Source organism: Adiantum capillus-veneris, chromosome 29, assembly GCF_014529385.1.
Source record: "Adiantum capillus-veneris isolate H3 chromosome 29, ASM1452938v2, whole genome shotgun sequence".
NCBI classification, from domain to species: Eukaryota; Viridiplantae; Streptophyta; class Polypodiopsida; order Polypodiales; family Pteridaceae; genus Adiantum; species Adiantum capillus-veneris.
In genome coordinates this window covers 32,140,161-32,151,262 of record NC_140959.1, presented here as the reverse complement: position 1 = coordinate 32,151,262, position 11,102 = coordinate 32,140,161, and the positions used below count along the sequence as shown (strand labels likewise).

At 38.9% G+C, this 11,102-nt stretch overlaps 1 pseudogene; it reads right to left on the bottom strand.

Annotated features, from left to right (window-relative positions):
* Positions 1–2,449: 2,449 nt before the first annotated feature.
* On the bottom strand, positions 2,450–3,353 carry LOC147419001 (trans-cinnamate 4-monooxygenase pseudogene; annotated as a pseudogene).
* Between the last annotated feature and the right edge of the window lie 7,749 nt (positions 3,354–11,102).

The window sequence follows — 11,102 nt, the reverse complement described above, 5'->3', positions numbered from 1 at the left end:
TGCGATGTGAAAGGAGATTCCACTTCCCCACCCCCTTCGTGTGCTTCATTTGCCTCAGGTTCCGAGCGAGTAGCTCTACCTAATGTTTCCATGAAACGGCTAAACATACTAGTACTAGGCTGTGGAGCTTCGGGAGGTGCATGGCCTTCTCTCTCAGTGTTTTGGGTAGGGTATGCTTCCATGATTTCTGAGTCGGAGGAGGAATCACTAGCGGCTATTTTAGGGTCTTGGGTGGTGCTACCTTGTGTCCCCGCTGAGGGTCTAGAGCTTATCGTGGATGGGTAATGGGTGTCCGTATGAACAGAGGCACCCTCAATATGCTCGTGTTCTAACACTCGCCCAGAGCGTAAGTGCATGTGCTTTTGATACCCTAAGGTGTCAAAAAGCTGCTCTAGGAGGCCTTGTGACTAGTTTTTAGCGTGTTTTTTGTTTGTTTTTTTGCTAGATTTTTTAGAGCGTGTCGTGGAATGGGCCGTGTGATAGCTCAAAACGAGCGTATCGGTCAGAGGGTCGTGCCGTGCTTTACAGCCCTCCGTTTGGTCACTCTATGCCCTCGGAATCCCTAAAACTGTCAATTTCCAGTAGGGAACTAGGCCCAAACTAGAAAGTCTAAGGGTGCAAGTGGGAAGAGAAAGGAGGAGAGTGGAGGACTTGTCCCACATGCTCTCATTCTCTCTTGAGGGAGTAGGGTATATATATAAGAGTGAGTGTAGTATATATCATAAGACTGAGGACTGAGGCCTGGGCTTGGGCTTGGGCTTGGGCTTGGGCTTGGGCTTGGGAAACCGATCCCGATCTATCTTTTATACAAACCAACCCGTCCGTTTTGCAGAAAATTGCAGAAATTGCAGGAAAAAACGCAGAAATTGCAGAAAACGCAGAAATTGCAAAAAATTAAAAAAACGCAGAAATGCAAAAAATTGCAGAAATTGAAAACGCCGAACTTGAAAATGCAGAAAGTGCGGAAATTGAAAAACGCAGACAATAGCAGAAATTGAAACTTGACAGCAATTGCAGAAAACGCAAAAAACAGAAATCTCCACACACTCCTTCCCTGCCTTTCCTATGATAGAAATTGCACCACAAGGAAGCGTAAAGTGCTAACCGAGCTTAGTGTAGGGCATATCCCCGGCAGCGGCGCCAAAAATGTGCGCTCCTTGCCGCACTGTCGAAGCAAGGGACTTGCCAATACACCGTATGCGAGCCACAAACGGCTCCAAGCACACAACAAGCCTAAACTAGCAAGCTCAAGAAAACAAAGGGTGTGTCACTCACCGCTCTACGCTCGCCTTCGTGGTGGATTCCTCGCCGCAATGAAGAAGAAGCTGCAGTCGTGCCGCGCTCAACCGCTTCGCCGCCGTCGTGCCTTCGTAATGCTCGATCGCACACACACTCTCCCTCTCTCTCTCTCTCTCACACACACACACACAAGGAGGTGAAGAAGAAGAAGATGGAGATGGAGATGGAGCAAGAGCAGTCTTCAATTGCACAAATGAGAGAATGAGTAAAAATTAGGTTTAGTTGGCTTTTATAGGAGCTCACCCCATTCACACTTGGGCGCCCATGCTTAACCAACTAATCCCTTGAATGTCCAAGTTAAAGTGCGCCTCTCATCGACGATCACTCTACCTTTCCCTATTGGTCCGACAAGCCCGATACCTGACTCTACTTAAATAAATAATACAACGTTTATAGATCATAGGGTGTCCGTGTGCCGTGAGGGTTAACAACTATCTGTTAAAGTTGTTTAACAACACTTGCACATTAACAAGTCTGACTAGGTATCGGACAATAGATTGAAGTGAGCAAGCAAATTCATCCTCCCATATTTTGGGGAAAGAAACAAGCAGATTCATCCTCCCATCTTTTGGAAAGAAACAAGCAGATTCATCCTCCCATGTTTTGGAAAGAAACAAGCAGTAAAAGATAATGGCCCTCAATTATTTATGGTGATACTAGACATTAAAAAATTTCAACTTCCATTTGTTGTGATAGTACCATCAACATAACTAAGGGTACTTTCCATTGCACTCTAGACTAGTAATTTCTTTTCACAGGATTCCATTTTGAATTATAACTTATATTTACATGAGAAGCATAACAACCATTTTTTGCTTCCCATTATCTTAATGTATCTATACGATTTATATTATCCTAGATACACATACACTAAACAGTGCACTGCTCAAGTGGTAAATGTTGCAAGAAAAAACAAACATTGAGTACTTTGCTTAAGAATCTATTAATCCTCTCGTCATTGATTTCAACATTGAGCTTTTATTATATATATATATATATATACATATATATATATATATATACACACACACACACACATACATAATAAGAGGAATGGGTGCATCTTGAGCATTGAGTAGGATGTTACAAGGGAATTGTTGGTTTTTTGCATGCTATAGAAGGGTGCAATCAATTGATAGATTTAGCACGATTAATGAATGGGTTTGCAAACTATGACCGAGTGCTTTGTGATCTGCAAGCTGAATCGCCCTCCTTTTCCAGTTATATACACCTTGCTTTGCCCAGGAGGCGGAAGGAGCTCAAAGGACTAAACAAAACGCCCAAATGCAAGCGAAACAATAGGGATTGCTAGGATGATTCCCGAGAAATATCTTCTCTTGACTCCAAATGGAAAAAATCTAAATTCATTTCCACTGGCTTGGACTGTCTCTTTGCCAAGAAATCGCAATGGATTGAATACCTCTGGCTTTTCCCACCATTTGGGATTGTTGGCTAGATACCATGCATTCACCAATATCTTGCTCTCTGTGGGTATGTCATAGCCACCAAGCTTTTCCAGTTGCAATTTCATGTGGGGAATGAGTAGAGGGGATTGGCATATGCAAGCGCATTGTCTCCTTTACCACAACACATAAATATGGTAGTTTTGGCAAGTCAAACTCGATGACATGCACCACTTTTCCGAGTATTGTGGTCAACTCATTCCGGACCTTGTTTTGAATGTCCGGGTTGTTGACAAGCTCTGCTAATCCCCATTCAATGGACCACAAGGTCATCTCGATGTCTTCAAGAAGAAAGAAAGAAAGAGGTCATATAGATATTATTGCTGTGGAAATGCCTATGCACTTGCACTTGAATTCTCCCAAGTAGCTAGCTTACTAGTTTTGGAGAACTTGCAATATATTTACCTGCTACATTGATGTTCTCAATGATGTAGAGAACTCTCTCTTTGTTAATCTCACCATTCTTCACTGCATCCAACACGTGGTCAATGCCGCACTTGTCGTCATTGGAAGGGGGGTTTGTGCTAATGAGCTTCCTGTGATGTGAACGAAGTGGGCATTAGATATGGTAAAGGATAGCAATAAGAGCATGGTGCCATCATCCTTATAAGCTAGCTTTGTCCATACAGTAATACACTAGAGTAAGAAAATGTAAATGCTTTCTAAATGAACAATGTTTTTGTCTCATAAGACTAATCCTCTTTTGTGCACAAATTTAAATAGTATGCATGCTAAGAATCATGTTTGTGGTGACGACATCACTAAAACACCAAGTAGAATTTGTCACTCTACTTTGGGAGTATGATATGGACTAAAGAGAAGACATGCTTGTGACAACTACCTCTTCCAAGCACCAAATGGACTAGTCATTGATTTTGGAATGATGTTGTAGGGTGAAAAGGGATCCTCTACTCGCTAAAAAAGGTAGACTAATGACTAAGACTTTATCTCTTCTACCTCATAGTCGAGGACTAATATGATTTCAAGAGAGAGGTAATGTCATAAAATCTAATATCTAGCCAACCCAAATGATTTTCTCATATTAAATTGGTCATTTAATGTCAAAGAATAAACGAGAACAAGGGTTAGAATATAGACATGTGCTTATGGATTTGTCTCAACACGGGGCCAAGGTTAAAGGGGTCCAAATGAGAGATGGTCTATTAAAGAGCAATGCTACCTAATGGAGCTTAAATACCGTAAGGTTAGCTTCATTAAAGACCTCCAAAAGTTAGTGTTAAAAAGTCCTTTGACCTTAGGCAAATTAGGGCTGACCTTGAGGTGGGAATCCTACCCAAGCATGAGGTGCTTGTTGTGCTTGCTAACTAAGGTGCTTAAGGTGTTTGTGGGAACCTTGCCCAAGCTTGAGGTGCTTCTCATGATTAAATGACTAAGGTTCTTGAAGTGTTGAATTCAAAGATGATCTCTCAAGAGGCATAAATGATTTTCATGCTTAAATGACTAAGGTGCTTGAAGTGTTCAATTCAAACATGATATCTTAAGAAGCATAAAAGACACATGTTAAGATCGTCCCCATTTGGCCTTCATGATGTGCTTGAATCCTATTGGATAGGCTTTAAAGGGGCCCACTGAGAATTTAGATGCATAAAAATAAATAATTAAGTTCTTTCTCTCAAAGAGGAAAAAGAGGACACATGTCCAAATGATATAATTAAATAATACGAGAGAGAGAGAGAGAGAGAGAGAGAGAGAGAGAGACAGAGAGAGAGAGGTGTGGACCAAGCATGAGAGGGAGTATACTCACACACACACACACACACACACACACACACACACACACACACACACACACACTCATTATACGAAGTGAAAAGTGCAAGAGCTCCATCTCCTTCTCCAATCTTGTTGAGAAGTTGAGAGCCTACACCAACACTCTTGGCTATGGAATACAAATCCAACCAAGAGCGAGGATTCAATGCTTAAGCTTGCCATCTTCTTCATGTTCATTTTACTATGTTGTTATGCTATGCTAAGCAAGAAGAGTGATGATAAGTGAGGAACTATTCCTATGAATGATTCTTCTTCCTCTTCCCTACCGTCATTCCCCTCTACCTCTCTCCACCTTCAAAGGTGTTTGAGGCCTTGGGAATGAAGCTTGGGATAGTTAATGATTTTTGCAAAGTTCATGTTATGCTTGTGATGCATGAAGCTTTCCATCTTCATTGCATCACCTAGGTCACAAGGAACACAAAGATTGTATTGTACCAAGTCTCTCTTGATGGGAGAATCTATAGTCCAAACGCCTTTTGGAGGGGGGACCGACTCTAAGTAAATCTGGTCATCAACTATTGTCATGTTCTCTAATACTCTCTCTTGCAAAAGTATTGTTTATGCCAAGTTAATTAAGTACTATTTTTAGGTTGCTACCATCAATTAAGTTCACCCTCTATGTTTTCAAAGTAATCTCACAAAAATGCTCACTCTAATTCTCTTAATTCCGCTATTCTCAAAGTTAATAGGCCAATTCCATTACAAATCGGGATCCATGAATCCCAATGTCCAAATCACTTGAAACTTTCCACATAGGTCTCTCATACTCTCTTGACAGATGTTAGCTGATATTTAGTTGGTTTCATTTTCCTTAGGTCTCCCAAAAGTCACTTTGTCATTTTGTTTTCTAGTTTTTTGGTCTTGATTGACTCTGACCTTGTTTGAGTCTCTTCTTGAAGTTTTTGGTACCCCTATTTTTGGAGAAGTTGTTGGTGTTGGTCTCTGCTACAAATCTGTAAGGTCACAATCCCAAAATCTAGCAGGGGGACATGGATCGCGATCCATGTTCCAACATATCACAACCCCAAACTTGGTCAGTTGGTTACTTGAAGTCTATGGAGTCTGCCTATCCACTTATTTTTGGATTTTAACACCTTTCTTCTTGCCAAAAGCAAAATTTTGTGGTTGCTTGCAATTTTTGACTTACAGCTTGTATTTGGATGTTTTGGTCAACTTCTTGCTGTATTTTTCTTTGATGACCTTTACCAAAGTTGTTCCAAACAATGTTAGCTATCCACTATCAAATTCTAAACCTCAGGTGCTTTAGGGGTTCATGGATTGCGATCCATGTTCCACCTCATCTAGTCATGAAATTTGGTTAGTTGTATACCTAGACCCTGTAGAGGTCAGCTTTTCACTTATTTTTGAGTTTGAACACCAAAAAGTCATAAAGGCCTAATTTTCTGTCTATTTCCAAGTTTTTTGATTCTTTAGTTCAATTTTTTGATTTGGATGAGTATGATGTGTAATTTTCCCACCAAAAGTGTGTATCTGGAGATTTGGAACCCCTAGAACCCTCTTGTATTAGTTTCTGCCCAATTTATCTCAGGGGGTCATGTATCCTTATCCATGTTCCTGCACTTTTTGACACATAACTTTCCAAATTAGCTCTCTTCAACTTTGTCAACCCCTTTATTCATTTATTTTTGGGTTTGAATTTTCTTTCAAGCTCAAATCATTAGATTTCTAAAATTTCAGAGTTTATGGTCTCGGTAACCAAAATAAGGTTTTGACAATTTTTTCCCTAATCCTTTATGCTCAATTTGATGGTTATAGATGTTACCTAACCTTTTCCTAATTGCAGAATTGAATCCTAGGACTAAACATCAACATATGGTGTAAAACTAGGAGAAAAACAAAATATAGAACATTACTTTCAAAGCATCAGAGAATATGCTGAATGAAATTCTTTCATATCTCACTCACAACTCCAAATACTCTCAAGAGTAGACCTAGCAACTTCTCAACTTCTAACCTCCACTAAGCACTAAGCATTGTGTCTACATGTCTGAATACTAAATTGTAAGTGAATTGGAAATCAAAATCAAAAGTCTATAAGTAGAAAGCTACAACTAGGTCACTCACCACCTAAGGATCACTATCCTCAGCAACGATGCCGACGCCAATGTTAGCATGTCACCACCGCAACAAAATTCTATATCATAGCTTTCTGGCACTAACATAATTTCAATACTCAGGGAAGCGACTCGGATGGGGCACAAAGACTTTTTGAGGGTGTCAACCTCAAGAAGTGAACCTATGAAACGAGAATATCTCTAGCACCTACAAACCTATCACTCTTAGATTTGGCAACCTTCCTATGTCCTATGTCCCCTCACTTAGTCATCAACCCATTTTGGCACTCAAACAAAGTCCAAATGCTACGAAACTTTGGGAGGAGGTTAGAGATACTAACCTACCAAGTTTGGTCGCAATTTGAGAAGGTACCAAAATCACGATCCATCATGATCAAGGTCCTGGAAACTAGAACACAACATACCAAAAAGGTTCCCCTAGGGTCTAGGATAATTCTCCTATGGTCAGAATGTTAAAAAGTAGTCATTAACTCACTCAAAATAGCATATTTAGTCTACTAACGTATAGTCATAAATCACATCAAAATCAACAATGAATATACTTGAATGAAGAGCAATAGACAAAGAACAAATTGCAAGTTTTGGAATCAAAATATGATTACTAGAGCTCAAGATATGAGGGTTACAAGGCACATGAGAGTAGACACTCTCATTTGTACACTCCAAAACTCAAAACTTTGATAATGATAAAGTTTCTTTTCCCACTTTACATAATGAGTTTTATACCTAGGGCTCTCTTGGCTAGTGAGCTGACTTCACAAGACTCAGACTCAATTAGATATTATACAACTCGGATGTAGCGTAGACAAACTTAACATGATCTGAGTAAAATTAGAGACTCTCATATAATTACAAAGGCTTTCCAAAAAATAATAGATATCAAAATTTGGGGCTAAAAAATGAAGGGGTTGACGGGTGGCCGTATAGTGTGACTGCCAATAGAAAATCTTAAAACATGTGATTTGCAACATCACATCTTACATCTAGATGATTTATATCATCCTAAATATACACACATGAACTATAAAATGGATTTTTGCTATGATTAACGAGCATTAAGTAGCAATTGGTGTGGTGTACTTAATATAAGAGAGAGATTAAAAAAACATAAGAGAGAGCATACAAGATATATGTGGTTCACCCAAGTGTGGGCTACATCCATGGGAAAGCAACCACTTAATGGATTTTCACATCAAACTTACAAGAGAGAGAGAGAGAGAGAGAGAGAGAGAGAGAGAGAGAGAGAGAGAGACGTGGTTCATCCATGTGTGGGCTACATCCATGGGAAAGATGCCACTCAATGTCTTTCAACTTAAAACTCAAATTAACCATTAATGATTGTCCCACTTGATTCTTTGTCTACCTTGCACTTGGTGCTTTTTGTCTCTTCTTCTTAATTCACTCTATTTTTATGTGTAGAAAATGCCTCGTTTTATAGATGCGAAGGAGCCTCCATCAGCTACCCTCTCTCATGAGAGACCCATGTTAGCCACCTTTGTGTAGACGAGCCCACCCAAAAATCTACCATCAGTTGTTGAATGCCTGCCACTAGCCATTAGCCACTTTCCACTGACCACTTGCCACCAACCAGTGGCCATTGACTACTACCGACCACTAGCCACCGACCAGTGGCCATTGACTACTACCGACCACTAGCCAAGTAACTGTCAACTATTTTTTGATCACTTTTTGATCATTAGCCATCCATTATATTTTAGCAAAAGGGAATATTCATTAGGAAGAGAATGGGGTGTAGGAGGTCCTCTTTATTTTCCATGAGCTTATGGAGGTGATTAACATTTTGACAAATAGGTGTACACCATGTGTGAAGAATGGTGGGTCTGTAAGAGTAGTCAAAGAATGCACTTTCCCCCCCAAAAGGAAGGTGGATATTTTATTATTTTCGGTCTTCCATAACTCCCACATATGATCTCCGATCTCCGATTTGAGTGGAGATCATGGATTTGCAATCTATGCGTCGAGCTGTTTCCATAGATATGCTACATGATATGGTTTTACCCACTAGATTTTGAATTCCATTTTGAGGGGAAACTTTGAATTCAAATAAACTAGTTGTTTTTCCTGTTTGAATTCAAAAGTTGTCCTTCGATTACTTTCTTAATACTAAAGGTTTGACTTCCTTAAACTGCCAAATAAAGAGACCCTCCTAGACCCCATTCTCTTCCTAATGTTAGCAAGCTTTTTGGTATGTTTTTTTGTTTTTTTTGGAGAGTGAGTTTTCTCACACACGATGGTTTCTCTTCCTAATGGAGGGCTTACAAATATGTGTTTCTAGAATAAAGATCATAAGGGTAATTTAGGATCCATACTTAACACTAGAATGGTAACATGACACTTTTATGTCCTTGGACACTTTTGTGTCCTGTTAAGTGACCATTTTGCCTGAATTATTTGAAGAGTATGAAAATGAATTTCTAGGTGCTATATTTCCACAAAGTTTCCTTATGAGCTGAAAAAAAATTAGCAATTTTTTTGGAGTATCGATCTCACCATTAACCTTACTCTTGCACAACATTTTTGAACCTACACTGTGTGAAAAAACGGGTCCTGTTTTTGGCTCTTTTTTCAATTTTTGGCAACTATACCACTCTAAACTTCATGTTTGTGAGGTTTATATGGCTAGAGCTTAGGCCTTCATAGTTCTCAACATGTTTTGATGCTTGTAGGGAGAGCTAAGTGTTAAAATTGAAAGTTATGACCAATTTACAAGAATTGCATAATCCTGATTTTTGGCCAAAATTTGCACTTTTATGATTTTTTTGGTGGCTTTCTTGATATCCAAATTCAAATTTGATTGTGTAAGTGTAATTTATAACATAAAGCTAATCTTCCTTGAGTTTTGGGGGACCTAATATGCTATATAGCATAGTATATGATGATGGTTGAGTTTTTTTATTGCTGAAGAATATGATACATTTTAGAGTAGCAAGTATAACTTTCTCAATATTGCTAGTTTCTTAGCCAATTGTGTGTATTTTGTAGGTAGTAACCATATCTAATCATAGACTACAAACTTGGCTAGATATTGAGTAGTTTCTATGGGTTTCTAAAGGTCATAATGCTAAACCCAGTTTTTTCATGTTTGCTGTATTTAGCACCTTATCATTGCCCCCAAGGTTTCAATTCTAAGAGATCCATTATCCTTTTGACATGCTCCATGGCTCCTTTTAAATCCAAAGGCCCAAAGGGAACCAAGAAAACATGTATATAGTATATGTATTGAGCGTGACTATAGAAACTTTGATGATAGGTCCGCAGAATGGCAAAAATGCAACTTTTTTGTACCTATTTTTTTTGCCCAAAACAAAATTAGTGAGGTAAAAGCAACCATATGTTTTGGTCACCAACCCATTGAAGTTAACAGGGCATTTTATCTCATGTCCTACAAAAATCCCCATTCTTATTTATATGCAATCAACCGTAAGAAATTGCTGTTTTGGGCAAAATGCACTGTTTCATCAACTTTGGAGGCTTGTAGTGACCAAGTGATGAGAAAAATTACAAGTTTCTCATTTTTTCCATATGTAGTAGTTATTGAACTATAAGCTTATGAAAGGATTTTTCAAAATGAGTGGATCTACTATGGTTTTGGAAATTTTTTCCAAAACCCTGAAATGACACTTTTATGTCCTGTTAGGTTACCATTCTAGTGTTAACAATGTTCATGTGATAAATTTTGCAAGCTGAGACAAGCATTGAGTATGTTGTTTAAAAATCTATTAATCCTCTATTCATTAATCAATTAAACATCAAGAATTTATTTACTATTTTTATATACACATAATTAGAGATATGGGTGCTCATTAGCTTTGACTAGGTTGTAACGGAATCAATAAGTTTTTTCATGCTACAGATAGGTGCAATTGATTGAGAGATTGATCATGATTAATAGATGGGTTTTCATACTATGCATGAGTGTTTTGCGATTTGTAAGCTGAATTTCCCTCCTTTGCAAGTTATTTCTATCTTGATTTCCCTAGGAGGTGGAAGGAGCTTAAAGGACTACACAAAATGCCCAAGTGAAAATAGAACAACAGGGATTGCTAGGATGATTCATACGCAACTTCTTCTCTTGACCCAAAATGGAAAAAACATGAAATCATTCCCACTAGATTTCATTGCCTCTTCATTTAGAAAATGCTCTAGATTGAAGACCTCTACCTTTACCCCCCATTCTAGATTGTTGGCCACAAATCATGCATTCACCAATATCTTGCTCTCTATGGGTATGTCGTAGCCACCAAGCTTTGTCAATCACAAGTTCATGTGGGGTATGTTGTAAGATTGAGAGAACTAGAGCATGAAACTCTCCACCCAACCACACACTATATAGGCCTTGCCTAGCTATTAATAGGTCCCCTTTGACTGCATGTTCATCCTAGCCCTTGGCTTGCAACCCAGTCTTACCCTAGTGTTAGCAGCAAGCTAACTC